We start from the raw sequence: 17,202 nt of genomic DNA, 5'->3' as shown, positions 1-17,202 counted from the left end.
ACTTGCTCATGTAAAATAGAGCACATCATATATAAATCACAGTGAACATGTCACCTATTTTGAAAGACTAGAAAAAAAATAGTGATTGATGTTCACATTGAAGCCTCCCACTGAAAGAACTGCACACACACCCTGTTATGTTCACAACCATCAGATATAGGGTTAGTATTTTGATGAACAGAAAGGGGAGTGAGAGTTGGATTAAATTAATCCTACAACAAATACAGAAACTCATTCGAACTCAATCATTCATGAATGAAAGATATCAGAAGGCTATTTTCTATATTGCTTTAATATTCCTTTTTAAATCATCTTCTAATCAAATCAAAGTCAAGGAGCACAATAATATTTACCAAGAGAAAAGCCAATGGCTTAACTACAACATGTTTCATGACATTCTGCACTGGGCTGACTTTAAATCCATAAAACAACTCCTGTGGTGTCCTAATTACCCATCTCCATCACATCCTTATTTTGAGGCTAGGAAAATATTTCCGCTTCTGTGGTATCATTCTATGAATCTCTACTTGGAGGAAGCTACAAACAATTGTAATGACCATGTGTTCATGTAGAAACATCATTAGAAAAAGTTGTCAGAACCTGCAGATGAACAGATGGAACAGAGCAGTGTGACGGCATTGTGGTCCAGTGGCCTGGGAGAATCAGAGAATGGTTGTGTCTCATGATATATTCAGTTCTCACAGTGAATAGGCTATTATTTCACAGAAAAGGTCCTGTGAAGTCGTATCAAAGCTGGATTCTAAATACAATTATGGGATAAACTGAAAGCAAAAATAAACAACTCTGTTGAATTCTGGGTTTTATCAGCAAGAATTTGCAGTGTACCAAAGGAAGTTATATATATCATTGTCAATGGGTAAAATCATTCTGAATCACATTTCATAAAGCATATGACTAACATGTTTTCTTTCTTTCTGCCCACAATAGTGGGGAGGGGGAGACAATATTCTGAAATTTCATTTACCACAGGAAGATGACCACTATATATATCATATATATCATAAATGGCAATGCTTTAATCATTTTTTGCAGTTTTTTTCCTGTTGGAGAACATTTAAAGAATCTAAAATGAACTTCCATTGGATGAACTTACTTGGTTTATAAGTGGACAGAGTCCAAATTCCCTGTCCTACAAGATTTAAGGACCTGAATGGTGTCCAATCAATTCCAAAAAATTTGCCTCATAGATTTAAGGGACACACAGAACAGAAAGTCAGGAAATCTAGTATACCTATAGCATTACCCTTCCCTTTCACAAATATTTTTTTGGGTCCTTATGTTTGATTTAATGAGAATCTTACTTAAAACTATCCAAAGATAAGCCTCTAATATTTACTTTTAATTCATCCCTTAATTTTCCTAAGAATACATAAAATTTTCAAGATGATAGCAGGCATGCTTTGGCTCTTCACATGAAATTAACTCGCATTAAATTGCTCTATTTTGCATTGGTTTAAAAACGAATATTGTTGGTGAGGTATTTGGTGCTGTGCTTAAGGCTTCAACTATAAACCTATGAATTCTCTATAAAAATAGCATGGTATATAGCTTCAAAAAGAGCACATGGGTGGGTGTTCAACCTACTGGTTGGGAAGCCTTGCTGTAGAGTTCAGATTCCTGCTAAAATGCCTCTGGGGAGGCAGTAGGTGACAGCTCAAGTAATTGTTTCCTTGACCTCCACATGGGAGGCCTGGATTGAGCTGCTGTCTCTCCTCTCTGGCCCCATCCTAGACCTACATTGGAGGCATTTTGGAAATGGAAGCAGATGGAAGTGCTCAGCTCCTTCCTCCCTCTCTCCTTCCCACTCAACTACATTACACCATTGAATAATTAAAGAGAAATAATTTGTAAATTTTTCTATTTTGAAGGATGAACCTTAGGCATCTAAGAAGAATCTGTACCAATTTGTCCTTAAAAATTATTCATAAAACCCAATATGAGGCTATTTCTATCTCTAAGTTTGTGAAATGCATAGCTAATCCCCTAACAGTGTGGGGGTGAGGTGGGAGGGAGAGTCTTTAAACTCTTTCTACCCTTCAACAACATAACAGGGAAATGAAAGGCACATCTGTAAATAAATGCATCATTAGATTCTCATCAATTTGTAAGCTTCACTTGATGTATGGCTAAAATAATCCCACAAGGAAAACTAAAGAAGTGTTTGGTTCCAAGCACATGCCAAATAGATGAAGGGTAGGGATTGAATTATTGAAATGAAGAATTTTGCAGATGCTAGAAATATATTTTACAAGCATTCAGAATGAGGAACTGCTTTAAGTACACAGCTACCAATGCATTCATTAACAGAGGAGAGCTCTGGACATATTAAAGAGCACAGTAAAACAACTAATGATGCACTTGAGCAGTAACAGGTTGTCATTAGACCAGCATCTGCTCTCATCAGAGTTAATTATTCAGTTGCTTTGTTTTCCAAGTAGGTGTCTGGTAAAATTTAGCAGAATCTTAATTAAAACACATTTTCAAACTCCTTGGATGCTCATCTCATCTAAAGAAATCAAGACAATTTCCACCATAAACATCAAGCTTCAGTTGAGCTATCAAATGGAAGAAGGAACTCAGCCAATATAACTTGTTAAGTATTAACTATTGGGATGCCTGGAGCACACAGACAAGGAAATCTACCTGGAGAAACAACCTATTTTCTTCAAATACATCGGCCAGTCATAATATATACCATAACAACAAAAATACTAATATTCCAAAATTATTTTCATCCTCTGATAGACGTGTAAAACAGTAAATGAGTATGAGACATAAAACCATGATATAAGCACCTGGAATTTTCCTTCTAGCCAGCATTTAATCATAAAAACATCACATACATACTTAAATATTGAGAAAAAATTTCAAAAAACATTGTTTTCCAAAATGATCACTGCCTACAAACAATAGTGGATGCTAATGAGAATCTGAAATTTTAAGTAGCAGTATAGATACAATGAATACTGGTGATATCCAAATACAGTGGAGTTAATTATAAATACACTGTGATGCAAAAAAGGTAATACTTACCAATATAAATACACAAAAAATGAAAAATTTGAATAAGTGTCAATAATGATCCAAAGCCAGGAACCAGGAGTCCAAAGTCCCTGACAGGTTTGGATTCCAGTGCATGCAAGGCAAGGATTTTATCCACTAGGTTACTACACTGGGCCCAATCGCCATCACTTTTAACCTAACACTTGCAAAGCAAACTGCTGAAAACAATGGAGTAAAAGGTAAGAAAGACAAAACAACCAATAGACATATGAATATGATAGCACAGGTAGAATGAAATAAAAAATGCAAACAATCCATTTTCCAAAGGCACTTAAAAATTCTTTACTATCTTTAATAGCTTTGTTTGATAAATACTAGACAGTAAGGTAATGTCTTTATATGAAAATATTAATGGAAGTTAATTTTATTCTGCCATCAATGTGACTGTAAATGATCATATCATATAAAATTTGAGCCTGGCATTAATATAAATAAATGATACAATGCTGATTTAAATTCACCCAAACTGGATATTACCAATTCCCAAAATTAGATGTGCTCCACTAAAATACATATCTATGTTTTGCAAGTATATGATTTCTTTAAAGAATAGTTATGAAGATTTCCGTGAAATTATTAACAAGTAGTGTTATGTCAGTAGCAAAAGTCTTCTTAGTTGATATACTTAATGAACTATGCAGCGTATATAGAGGGGTCAACAAACCATTGTGCTCCCATATGGGCACCAGTTTATCTTCTGGCTACTCCACTTCCCACCAAGCTCCCTACTAATGATCTAGGACACCAATGGAGGATGGCCCAAGTGCATGGGTGTCTGCACCCATGTGAGGGGCCCAAAAGGAACTTCCAGCTTTGGACAAGCCCAGTTCTGGCCATTGCAGTCATTGAGGACAGTGAACCAGCAGATGGAAAATCTCTGCCTTGCCATCTTTATAACTCTTTGAAATCAATCAATCTTAAAAACAGGAGGGGGGAAGTATGCAAAAGAACTACATCTCTCTAGTTCCTCCTCACCACAAAGTAGATGATGACCACTTTGCCAGTGTGATTCAGGTACATCTTATACTGCACTTTCATCTTTGCATAATCCTTATTAGCCATGGAAAGACAAAAGGGTTCTTGCTTTTCTCCTATGGGAGAGTTCTGCCTGCAGCTCTGTGGGTTGCTCCCTTTGACTCCTGGGAGATATACACCATCAGGTTACAACCTAAGCCTCTGTAACAAAAGAATCTCAAGTAGTGAATTGAGGAAACGTGAGCTCTGCTTTCTCTGCAGGACCAGCCCAGCAGTAGATGGGAAGTTCTGGTTAGCGGCACAACTCTGCTGCCAGCCATTCTGGACTTTGTGAACTGCCTTCTCGTTGGTCGTTACATTGTCTAAGCTTTGGTCCTAGCTGGTAAAGTCAGATCATGGTCACATCTTCATTCTAGCCTATGGGATAAAAGTAAAAAAAAAAAAAAAAAAGACATGAAAGAGATGGAAGGAAGGAGGGAGGGAAAAAGGATAGGTAGGAGGGAAGGAGGGAGGGAGGGAGAAAGAGAAAAGAGTCTCCCCTCTATCACTGTTATTGCTACTGCCCATAAACAAGAAAGACTTAATCCTCACTTTGCCTACATTAGGGCGTCAGGATGCAAGAATTAACCTACAGCGAAAAGTTATTCTCCTGCATGGCTGGGAGACATTCCAGAGGAGGCCTGATGGATTTGGGAAAATCCAAATGCACACACATTACGAACCTAGAGGGGAGAACAGAATGGAGGGGAAGGAATTTGGGGGAGGAGGAGGGGAAAGTTCACGGCCAATTAAATTGCACGAAAAAACAATTTTTAAAAAGTGAAAAACAAAAGGTCCTGTAGAAGTAAAATCAAGAGCTGCAATTTCAACGACTCTCCAAAGGGCACATATCTGTAGTGCCTGCTGCATCGATGGGTATATGCTTTTAAACAAAGCACCCTGGATTCGTGGCCACAATAATATCAACAAATATTTCTCGAAGAAACAGATGAACAGACTAAATAAGTGACCAAATTCTCCTGAGTATTTGTGATTTATACTTTGGATAAAACTACTTATTTTGTCATTATTGCCAGGGCCTCCATTTGCTCCTCCAATTTTCCAGTTTTGTTTTGTCTAATATGTTCAATATAATCATGAGCATTTTTTCCTTCCTGTACAAAAGCAAGTACAAACTTCAACTAATCAACTAAACAATAGTACTTATTTTGAGTTTAAGTTGATGCCAGCTAAGTCTTTAGGACTGCACAATATTGACGGTACATTCAGTATTGCAACCAGAGATAAGCACTGAGATCTACATAAGTAAAATTAAAAACAATATAAATTCTTGCGGAGAAAGGGTGAAAAGTCAAAAAAGAAAGCCAGAGAAATCCACCCAGAAGAAATGAGTCAGGTTATGAATGAGAGGCTGAGCTTGCAAACAAGAGCTAAGACAATTTTCAGTGACTCTGTACTGCAGCTCACCTGAAGATAAGGGAACTCACAGCAACATTCAAGATGGAGGGACTGTCAGCAAAAGACAGTACTGAGAGCCCATCTCACCTTCCAACAGAAGAATTCAGAATGCATCAGTTTTTCATCTGGGGGTTCTAAGAAGCATTTTATTCAAAAACCTGATTTTGCTGATAAGAACATTCTATCATTGGACCAGATGATTTCAGAAGGTTTTTTTTTTTATTAACTTCATATTATAAAATTTTAATACAGGGAAATGGAATAACACCAGGTAAGCTGAGGGTGGTTGTTAAATGCTAACAAACTTAAACCAAATCAAAGCAAGAAAAAATGTAGTAGGATCAACTCGGGGGCCAGAAAGTGAAATGTAAGTGCATTGGCCTCTGTCTATTTGACTACCACAGCCTGTTTTTATGTATTGTTTACTGGTTATACAGCCTGAAGAATTCCTGGTCTGATATGCATTTGGTAAAACAAACAAGGCATGCATCACAGGGGAAATAGTGCATTTGTATAGAAATGAATACCATTGTTTATATGGTCTGATTCAACAAATTTTGTCATGAATTCTCAAATCATATCACTACAAAGTAATATGAATACAACATGGCACACAAAATTGCATTAGACACAGTTCCAAGTTTGTTCTTCAGTTTCAAAGTTACTGGTGACTAGTGGATCCTTATTTACAACATGAACATTCTTAAAACAAAAAAAATTTATGCTTTTGTTCAAAATATTACTCATCCCAAATCCTATTATGAACTTGATCTTCGTAAACCAGCTGAGTTTATAAGTTTTTCAAATAGCAAATTACTTCAGGACTTTAAGTAACAATGTACAATTATTTCTACTTTTGTAAAGGATAGTAGTATAACATCAGGATTTCACAATTGAAAAATCTGCTCTTGGGCAAGCACTTAGCCTAGAATTAACACTTCAGTTAAGATATATCTGTCCCATATCAGAACAGTGGGGTTCAATTCCCAACTTCAGTTGCTTACTGCAGCTTCCTGATAAAGCGAATCTTGAGTGGCTCAAGTAATTGACTTCCTGCCATCTATATGCAGACAGAATTCAAGCCTCAGCTCCTGACTTGGTCCTGGTCCAGTCCCAGCTGTTGTGGGGATTTGAGCAATGCTACAGCAGATAGAAGGCATCTCTCCCACCCCTGGCCTTCCTGCTTCCTCTCCTTTTCCCACTCCCTCTCCCTGACACCCTCTCAAATAAATATAAGTCTTTAACCAATTCTGTCCTTCAAACTCTGGGCATTGAGCATTGGATTCAAGATTACAAATGTTGTCATTTCAGTTCCTCTTGCCGTTGAGTAAGTTTTGTGTACCTGTTACATTTTTGTGAATTAGTTAACTTGAAATCTAAGAATGGACTATAAAGCGGTCACTTTATAGAACCCCCCCAAATAATAAATAAACAAATAAATAGATATAGAGTGAGAAGGAGGTGCCACATAAGGGAACTTAAAATCCCACCATAACAGATGGCCTGTGCCATTTTGAATTTAGTCTCCCTAAGGAGCAAGCCCTTGTAGAGGCTATTAAAGTTTCTGTTTGCATGAGAAAATGCTATTTCAATATTGATAGTTACTTCTATGTGACCTTACTGAAAAAAAAGTCACAGGGATTTACCCTTAATGCAGGAGGAGGAAAATAGCGAAACCGGAAGACAATCCGCCCAGTGTCACATTCATCTGTGAGAACTGATTAAAGTGACAGCAGGGTAACAAAACTGCACCACTCAATACAAGATTTGCCTCAAGGAATAAAAATAAAATAGGCACATTACTCCTCAAAGACACATATTTTATTTAGTTGTTAAGAGTAGAGTGTTGGAATTTTTGAAGAACTGTTGCTATTTAATAGAGGTGAAAGTTTTAATGTGAATACTTGCCTGTGTGAACGCGTGTGTGTAAAGTTGGCGTGACACATTCTGCTCAAATTAGACTTCTAAATAACTAGTAACAGCTGTGGTGCTTAGAAATCAGTTTGGTTTAAACGATGATGTCATGTGCTTATATAAGTATAATAGGTGTGCTTATTGGATAGAGAAGCATATGATTCACTTTTTAATCTAAAACAGATAGCATGCAGGTATCTTCATTTAGAAGCTTTACATATGCCACACCTAAAAAAAATAAATTCTATTTTTCAACACCTTTAGTATTTTACCTTCCTATACCATTTCAAAACATGCATGCACATGTAAATAATGCAGTAGGATTACATATATAAAAACTATTTTATGGCAGCATTTAAAATGACCAAATACAAAATGTCTGTGTTAACTTAATATTCATCTGTTTTCATTGAGCTGCATATTACACAGTGGCACCTGAGGTAGTTCAGGAAAATACAACTGAAAGATAAGTTTATTATGGAAGGAAAATTAAAAATGATACACAGATTTTTCATACTATGTTTTACATAAATTTTTGACGATTTCTCTCCTATTAATGAATTGAATCTTTGCTATGTGATTAAAAAAACTTCAGGATTAGCCAAAAATATAGAACTATATTTTTACTTCTTAAGGGCACACACAAAAAAGCTAAAACTAGTAAATAAAAATTACTTTAAAAATCATTATAATTACTCTAATTATTTAAATTTATCTTTTATATCAGTAAACATTGACTGGAGTTGAATGTCAGGGAATGTCTGCCTAAAATTAAATTAATTCAGCAATCACATTAAATAACTTTTACCTAATCTCACTGTTATGCCTGAGAAAGTGATGTTACTTTTGAGTAAGAAATGGAGAAAACTTTGAAATTAAGGGTATTAATGCATAAAGATTCTTCTGTATTACTAGAAACTAATAATATGAGTAATTCCTGATCTGATTTCTTCTTTCACCACTCACAAAAATAGAAACTTGACAGAAACACAGTGTATTTATTTTGGTATTGTCATTGGAAGGACCAGGCTAATCGCAAAAGCATTATTCATCTGTGTAAGCAGCTTTCAGGCATATTCTTGATTAAAAAAAGCTCAAAAGACATGGATTATTTTTGGTTCACAACTTAAAGTATGGCTCTTTAAAATGTCTTTCTTTCCAAAGTCTTGTAAAAAGAGAACAGCTTCTCATTGAGAAACAGAGAAGACGAGTGCTCTTCCAAGGAAGCCCATATTGTTCACTCTTTGCACCCCTCGTTTCCAAAATTGGGGAAGATTGGTGCTAACATACTTTCTTAGCAAAATCATCAGTGATTCTCATTTCAGATATTCAGTATTTAAAGGCAAGTAGTTTGAGAATGAGTCTATCTCTTCTACTAATCCTGTGCGTGCTAAATGAAGTCCAAATTCTCAAAATGGCTTGTCATCTTAGAGGAAGAAGGAAGAAGTATTTAAGAGGACACTTGGAGAAAGAAGTGTTTCCAAAAGAAGTTATGGTGATACAATATGGTAAGCAAAAAAAAAAAAAAAAAAAAAAATGTTTGCTATGTCCTATACTCAGCTGGAACATCTCCTGTTTGGAGATATTTCACAAAATGATTTCACAAGCAAATGGTTTAATGCATGGCCAGCCAATTTAGCCTTTATTTTAAATATATTCTTTATGCATATAGATATTTTGAGATTGTGCCTTCTGGAATGATTACTGAAGCTACATTGAAAAGTCATTATGCAGAAACATGGGTGTGCAAATAGTTCATAGCTTGGGGGAACTATAAATAGAACTGACTGAATCTTGTTAAAGAGTTCATGTCCTGGTTATTTAAAAGAACTATCTTTGTGGCATTGATCATCTATCACACTTTCAATTTGCATTTAACTAAAATAAAGTATGGGAAACAATCACACTCAATTTTTTGAAAAGAATACTGATAAAATATATACTTAAATGGAAAATGAAATATAGTGTGGTGCCAACAAAAGGACACACTTAGCTTTTATATTATGTCATAATTCATTAATAAAAAGAAAATTTAAAACAGGCACCCATGATTTTGGTTTTACATGTTCTAGAAACCTATAATAAACTAATTGGAAAATAAAGAAATATCCAGCTAAATGCTAAAAATGTCAATGATAAATGACTAGTAACCGATAACCCATGAAACAATTTAATACTATAATACAATACCAATCAAACAGTTATGTTTTAACACTACTATTGTGGCATTATTAAAAATAAAACTTTAGAAGCTTTTAGGTATATTCACAGATAGTTGTAAAAATATAGTGTGTTACTCCAATAAAATCCTAACATATTCATCTTAGGAAAGGAGGCTTTTAGTTGTGACAGAGTCCTTTTCTTACCACTCCTTTTCGGAAATACCAAATGAATATAAATTTTCCATTTCAACCCACTTAGTTTTTCAGATTTAATGGCTAATTGTATTGCATGGTTCCAGGAGAAATGCTTAATGCTAAGATATCTTAGTAGACCAATAAAGATATTGAAACATTGTTTATACTGAATACAGAATATAGACATTCATATATGGGTTTATGTGAATTTGAAACTTATGAAGGTACTACAGAAAGTTTGTGGCAAATATTTTGGCACAATTTTTTCACAATATAGGGAAAACTCATATATTTCAAACTTTTTGCACCACAATAAAATCACTTCTAGTTCTCTTTGTACAAACATGTAAAGTACATATATGCTGTGTATATATGTGTATAAATATCTATGCATATTCAACTTCAGTTAACATCTGTACCAAAAAATAAAAAACTCCCTTTTCTGGGATTAATGTGTACGTTATCCTGGAATCAGGTGGATAGTTCATAACTTTACAGATCATTACTGCTAAGTCTTAAAACTGCTATATTCAAAAGGGGTTTTTTTTTTGGTAAAGAAACCAATTACCTATGCAGAAGTATGAAACAATTCCTACCTTATACTTTATACAAAACTGAACCGACAGTGGAACAAAGATCTAAATGTAAGACCTGAAACCATTAAATTTCCGGATAATGGAGATACTGCAAAACATTAGCATAGGCAAACACTTCTTGGATAAGGCCCCATAAGCACAAGCAATACATGGAAAAATTAAAATAAATAGATGGGATCACATCAAACTATGATACTTCTGCACAGCAATGCAAATACCCCACAAAGTAAAGAAGCAACCAACAGAATGGGAGAAAACGTGCGAACTCTACATCTGATAGAGTGTTTATTTCCAGGATATGTAAAGAGTTCAAGAATTCAACAACAGCAAAACAAGCAATCCACTGAAGATGTGCGTTAAGTATATGAACAGGCATCTTCAAAGGATGAAAAGCAAATGGTAAACAGACACATGGAAAGAGGCTGAGGATAACTAATCATCAGAAAAGTACAAATAAAAACAAGGTTTCATCTCACTCCAAGTAGTATGACCACCATCCAAACATTCAAAAATAACCATTACGTGCAGCGGGGTGGAGGAATCCACCATGGGGGGAGGGTGGGGGGGGAGAATCCCAGATTCGATGTAATTACAACACAATGTAATTAATGAATAAATTTAATAAAAAAAAGAAATATCCAAAAAAAAAAAAAACCAAAAATAACCATTATTAGAGAGGATGTGGGGAAAAGTGTATTGGTGAGAGTGTAAACTGGTAGAGCCATTATGAAATACAGTACGGAGATTCCTTAGAAATCTGAAAATAGATCTACTCTATGGCCCACACAACCATTCCTGTGAATTTACCCAAAGGAGACGGAGTAACCATATGAAATAGTTATATGCACCCTCAGGTTTATAGACACTGAAATCACAATAGTAAAGATATGGTATCAACCCAGATGATTATAACTCTTAGCAGCTTAAAGAAATTGTGAACATATACATAACAGAGCAATACTTTGCTTTAAAGTAGAATGATGTCCTGTCCTTCACATCCAAGCAGATGCAATAACAAATTATGCTTAGTGAGGTCTACCACCCTCAAAAAAGATAAATATCATATGCTTTCCCCGATTTGCGGTAGCTAACATACAGCACAAAAGAAATGCAAATGAACAAACCTGACGTTTTGGGATTTGACTGTCTCTGATAGTCCTTATCTACACTCATAAGGAACACTGTTTTCTATAGTCACTACATGTTGATTTATTTATCTAGTGGAAGCTAAACTTCAGAATATGACACAAATTGAACTTATGTCATTGTAAAAACTGAAAAAATGTAAGCAAAAAAAAAAAAAAGAAAGAGTTGGCACAAGTTGTCCAATAGATGCCAACTACCCCAGCCCATCACTGACAGCAAATACTTGGTCGAATGGAGACTGTATGGCAAATTAGGTCAGCCTACAGATCTTGGAAGAATTTCCACCTCCTTGAAGTAATAAACTCAACACCATCTCAGAACTGTTGAAACCAATTGAGCAGAACCCTTGGAGCATGTTCCACACTGGGGACCCTGGAATGACATCAAGTGGGCATTCCCTATTCCCAGACACTGATGCAGTTGAATGCTGGGTATGATTTCTCTTCTTCTCTCCTGCTTCCCCCAGATGCAGGAAGAAGAAAAGGAAACTTGGAAGCAATGATTTCATCCACTTTCACCCAATCCTCAAACCTTCCCAACCTATTCAGTGTTCCACATTGGGCATGCATCCTTAACTATGCAAACATCATCAAAAATAAATCTAAAAAAATAAAACCAGCATATATGATATATACATAAGAAAATCTGAAAATTATTCACTGACATTATGCATCATTATTTTTCTCCATATACATCTATTTTTAAAGCATGGGCCTATTACTACTCTACGTTAAAAATCACAATAAGGAAGAAAAGCAAAATATTGAGTTAAAAACTCAAATCCCTCAACATATCATATTGTATTTTAATGGGAAATAATTTTAGATAATTTAATTCAAAATCCATAGATAGCTTAATTGATTTCCAGGAAGTCCTTTCCCTTAGCATATTGATCTTCCCTACTCAATTCTTTTATCCACAGTTGTTAAGATTATCCTTATGATAGTAATGTAACTGAAAGTAATGAACCAGAAATAATCCCATTTTAAATACATTAAATGTACAAACCTCAGGAAAATGGAAAGGTGGGTAACAGACCACGATGCTTTGAGAATTTAAAGGCGATTGTGCCATGGTGTTTAAAGAGGGCTTACCACTTAACTGTCTTGTGAAGCATTATATACATGTGCTGAGGCATGTGGTGTCAAAATTAAGCCTGTGAACACCTGGAAAGGTGATTTTTATGACATCTGCCAATGAAACAGTCATTTGCCATCACTTACTTAAATGAATCCCAAGGAAAGTATTTTGGGATTTCAACCAAAAAAGAGGATCTGGTAGGAAATTACATAAACTTAAGAACTCAGGGCAGTCCCTGAATGTGTTTCAAATTAAATTGCTGTGGCTTAATTTAAATTTGACTTTTAATTCATATTAATAAGTATTGATCACTTCAGTTATTATTTCCACGAATTAGAAGATTTGTTTTGCACAAACTGAATCCATGTGAGAAAATGAAACAATTCAATGTAAATGCCAAGTTTAAATGGCATCACCATATGGACTTGGGCAAGTCTCTCACCTCTTTAATTGATCCACAAGGCATTCAATCCATCAACAAATAATTACAAATGCCTACTATATGTTTATCATTCTGCTAAATATGCAAAGTACACAGTACAGTTACCATTTGTTCAAATTCACCCAATTAAGAGAAAAGCAGCAAATTTCTTATTTGTTTTTGTTTTTCTATGGCCAGTAGTAATAACCTATTGCCAATATTAACTGATTCTGAGGAGAGGATTTGACACAAGTTTCAATACTAACATTCTTTCTTTTTAAAATGTATATCTTATTTGAAATGCAGCAAGATGGGCAGAGCCCTTCCATGCACTAGTTCACTTCCTAAATATGTGCAACATCCAGGGCTGTGACAAACTAAATCCAGGAACTAGGTAATTGAGCCATTACCTGCTGTTTTCATGAGTATATATCGCCAAGAAACTGGAACCCAGGCAGTCTGATAGTAGATGAGTACCTTCTTAGAAGCATCTTAACTACTAAAACCAACATTCACTGCATTCCTATTAAATAGCAGCTATAAGGGGGCAGGCACTGTAGAGTCACAACATATTACACTATATTACACTGGATCTCTATATGAATACCGCTGTTCCACTTCAAACCCAGCTCCCTACTGATGTACCTGGGAAAGCAACAAAAGATGACCCAAGTTCCTGGGCTTCTGCTATCCAGATGAAAGACCCAAAAGTTCCTGGATCCTGGCTTCGGCCTGGTCCAGCCCCAGTTGTGGTCATGTGGAGAAAGAATCAGCAGATGGAAACTGATTATCTCTTTCCCTCCTCTACCTCCCTCCGTGTGTGTGTAGCTCTACCTTTGAAATAAATATTTTCAGTAACAATGAGTTGGAGAATAGTTGTTCCAACTTTCTTCTGCCAAAAAGAAACACTTGTTGAGACTGGAGGTTCCTGATTAGAGTGAGTGTTGTCATAACCATTGACCTTGAAGGGTGGATGGATCTTTGCTCTTCTCACAGTCACATTAAATATTCTGATGTCTTTCAAACAACTGTTTTTTAAATTTATTCATTTATTTTATGACATAGTTTAATAGGAACTGGGGTCTCCCTTCCCCTTCCCCAAGCTCCCTCTCTTCTCCCATGTTCCCCCCTCCAAAGTATGTCTTTCATGAATTTTTCACACATTCAATATGCTGTCACTGAGGTGTCTCCCATAATGTAAGAGATTCTCAACCATTTTGCTGCAAGTCTATCCCAGCACTGTATGCATGGGGACATACCTCTCTCTGTTTCCACCTATTGACAAACTTATTTCCGCTACACTTCCACTATGCATCCCCACACGTATAGTCCACCACGGGGAGAAGAAATAGTATACCTTCATCCCTGTGAAGTTGATGAACTTGTAACAATAGTATCAGTGTGACATTAGGGCGGTAATAAACAGTGTCCAACATCTTCTTGTATGAACAGATGCTGGTGTGTGTCCCATGTACCTCTAATGAAAGCACCATAAGGACTAGATCATCATGTATGGACAGCAGCAACAGTGGTAAGATGCACAATGACAATCAATCTCAGGAGATTACAAGAAATCAGTCTCTCATGGATGACTGATTTATACGTTGTATTACAAGATCTTATTACAAAAGGTACAAATCATTAGGAGGTGCAATAAGGTTAAATTCACATGTAAAATCCTTAGATTTGACATCATATAATCATATTAGAGCAACCATATGCTATCTGACATTCTGGTATTGGCTCATTTCCCTTAGCATAATGATCTCCAGTTCAGCCCATTTGGCCAAAAACAATTGTATTTCATTTGTTTTAATAGCTGAGTAGTATTCCATATAATAAGTCATTCACCTATCCCTTGTATTCAAAATAATGGTGACTCGGGTACTAGCAAATCAATACATATTTGATATACTTACTTGATGCTCACCACTTGGAAAAATCCCTAGATTTTGTCACAATACATGAAATCATATTATCAAACTCATTCAAAGTATTGCCATCCAGGACACATTCACTTAATAGCTACTATGCAGGCAAGGTCCTAGGATGGAGGCACCTATGGATGCATTATTTGACTAAGAGCCACAAAATAGAATAAACAGGAAAAAAATTAAAACATGACAAATAAAAATAAATAGGAAAAATATAGGTATTTAAAGAGTAATGCAATGATTGTATACTGTTGCCACTCATAGCTACCTTAACCTGCTCTTAACAAATTAGCTTCCTATATACTTCCCTCAAGAGAAAAGCAGGTGACATCTGCTGAGAAAGTATGAGGTGACAATAGTTTCAGTATTATTTATTTTTCCATTTGCAGCAAATAAAGTATTAAAGATTAAAACTACATTCTCTGGGGCTTTTGATTTTTAAGATCCAATAACTGGGGACTAAACAGAAAGGAATCCCAGATAAGTTTCTTGAAGAAGCTGAAGAGCCAATTTAATGGCAGAAGTAGGTGTCTCCACATGGACATGCAGGCTGCCCCTTACAAGCCTCATTTAGGTAGGGAGAACAGCAAAGAATCATTAAACTACTTCAATTTGTCCTCTTTGCAATCCTGCCCCAATTTAAGACAGAGAAGTTGTAAGAATCTTGGGGAAACCAGGAGGCAGTTGTGATTGGAATATCATGGCCATGATTGATCTACATTGTGTCAGTGTCATGGCAATGATTATAAACATCAAAAACAAATGCCAACTAAGCATGTCCATATACCAGATAGAAGGCAGCAGAGATCATTGGTGATTCAAGATCCCTGACTCCCCACTTCCACAAGAGTCTCAGTGAAGAATGCTATGTAAACTCAACCACCACCTCATAATGCAGTTACCTCCTGGGGGAGAGAAAATGGCAGTAGCAGATTGAGCTTGAATTCTGAATTAACTACATTTTAAACAGACTTGGGTTGAGATTTCTTGGGTGGACAATTTTTTTTTTACTTTTCTTCTTTTTTTTTAATCCCAAGGAGAAAATATAGCTACTCATGAGCTCACTAAGTTCAACAGAAATGAACAGAAGTATTTTAAATCTGCTATAATGCAACATATTAAAAAATCAGGATGACAGATAAGGTATTCATATATCAGATAGTGTGATGTACCATGCGTGAATTATATACTCCCCCAGAAAATGTACAGTTCCTGAATATGTATATTAGGTCCCAGAAGGCAGGAAACATCATGGAAAATCAACCTGCTATTTGTGTGATATATAATTCTTGCTACAAAAAAATCACTTTTGATGTTGAGACATATGAATGTTCATGGAAGAAAAAATTTAGAATATGTGATTTGCTATGAATGTAGGATATATATCAACTCCCAACTTGATCTTTAAATATTTAGGTCCTGACTATATCATACGAGTTTCTTCTTGGCCATATCTCTAAAGAGATCTGAGATTCACATTGCTAATTTGAAAAATAAGAGAAAACCTTTTCTACTTATCTCGTGATTATTGTGAACCCAAATTATAACTCAGGTAAAAGTGAGCACTCTAAAACTAACTCTCTCATAAAGAATACTAAGCAAGTAGTCATAGCTGCCTAAGAATCACTTCTGAGAAACTAAGATATTCTGTAGAAATAAAATAATCCTGAATTCTTGGGAACATCATAAGACACAGTTGTATTTATTGTGCTTGCCACTGTCAGCTAAATAATGGTAGGTTATCCTAAAAAATCACTTAGGGACCCAAACCAAATTCTCTGCATCAGCTCACATTACTGCCGTTCTGAAAAATGTCATCAGATTTTGTTGCAGTACTGAGAAAGGACATGAAAGTCACATTCCCTATTAACCAATCCAAATCCAACAACAGTTCTCTTCTACTCAAAGCCTATTAACAAAAGAGTATACAGGACACCAACTGAACTGCAAAAATACATTTGCATATGCCACCCCCCAAAATAAGTGGGAGTGCAGAATTATAATATTTCATTAAACATTATCATGTTTGAATCAAAAAGTCTTATGAAACCTATTAAAAACTTTGTGAAATCACATTTAACATTCTGCAAGTCAATAACACACTAGATGCACCGAATGTGCTGTACTTCCATAGTCTACAAAGAATATAAAATGATCAATTTCAGGTACAAATAGGTACATTTTATTTTGTAATCTCCATGGCATACACTAAAAACAAAAATTGAAATGTGCATTGA

Source organism: Ochotona princeps, chromosome 5 (assembly GCF_030435755.1).
Source record: "Ochotona princeps isolate mOchPri1 chromosome 5, mOchPri1.hap1, whole genome shotgun sequence".
Classification (NCBI taxonomy): Eukaryota; Metazoa; Chordata; class Mammalia; order Lagomorpha; family Ochotonidae; genus Ochotona; species Ochotona princeps.
The sequence above is the reverse complement of the archived record's forward strand: the minus strand, read 5'-3'. Positions refer to the sequence as shown.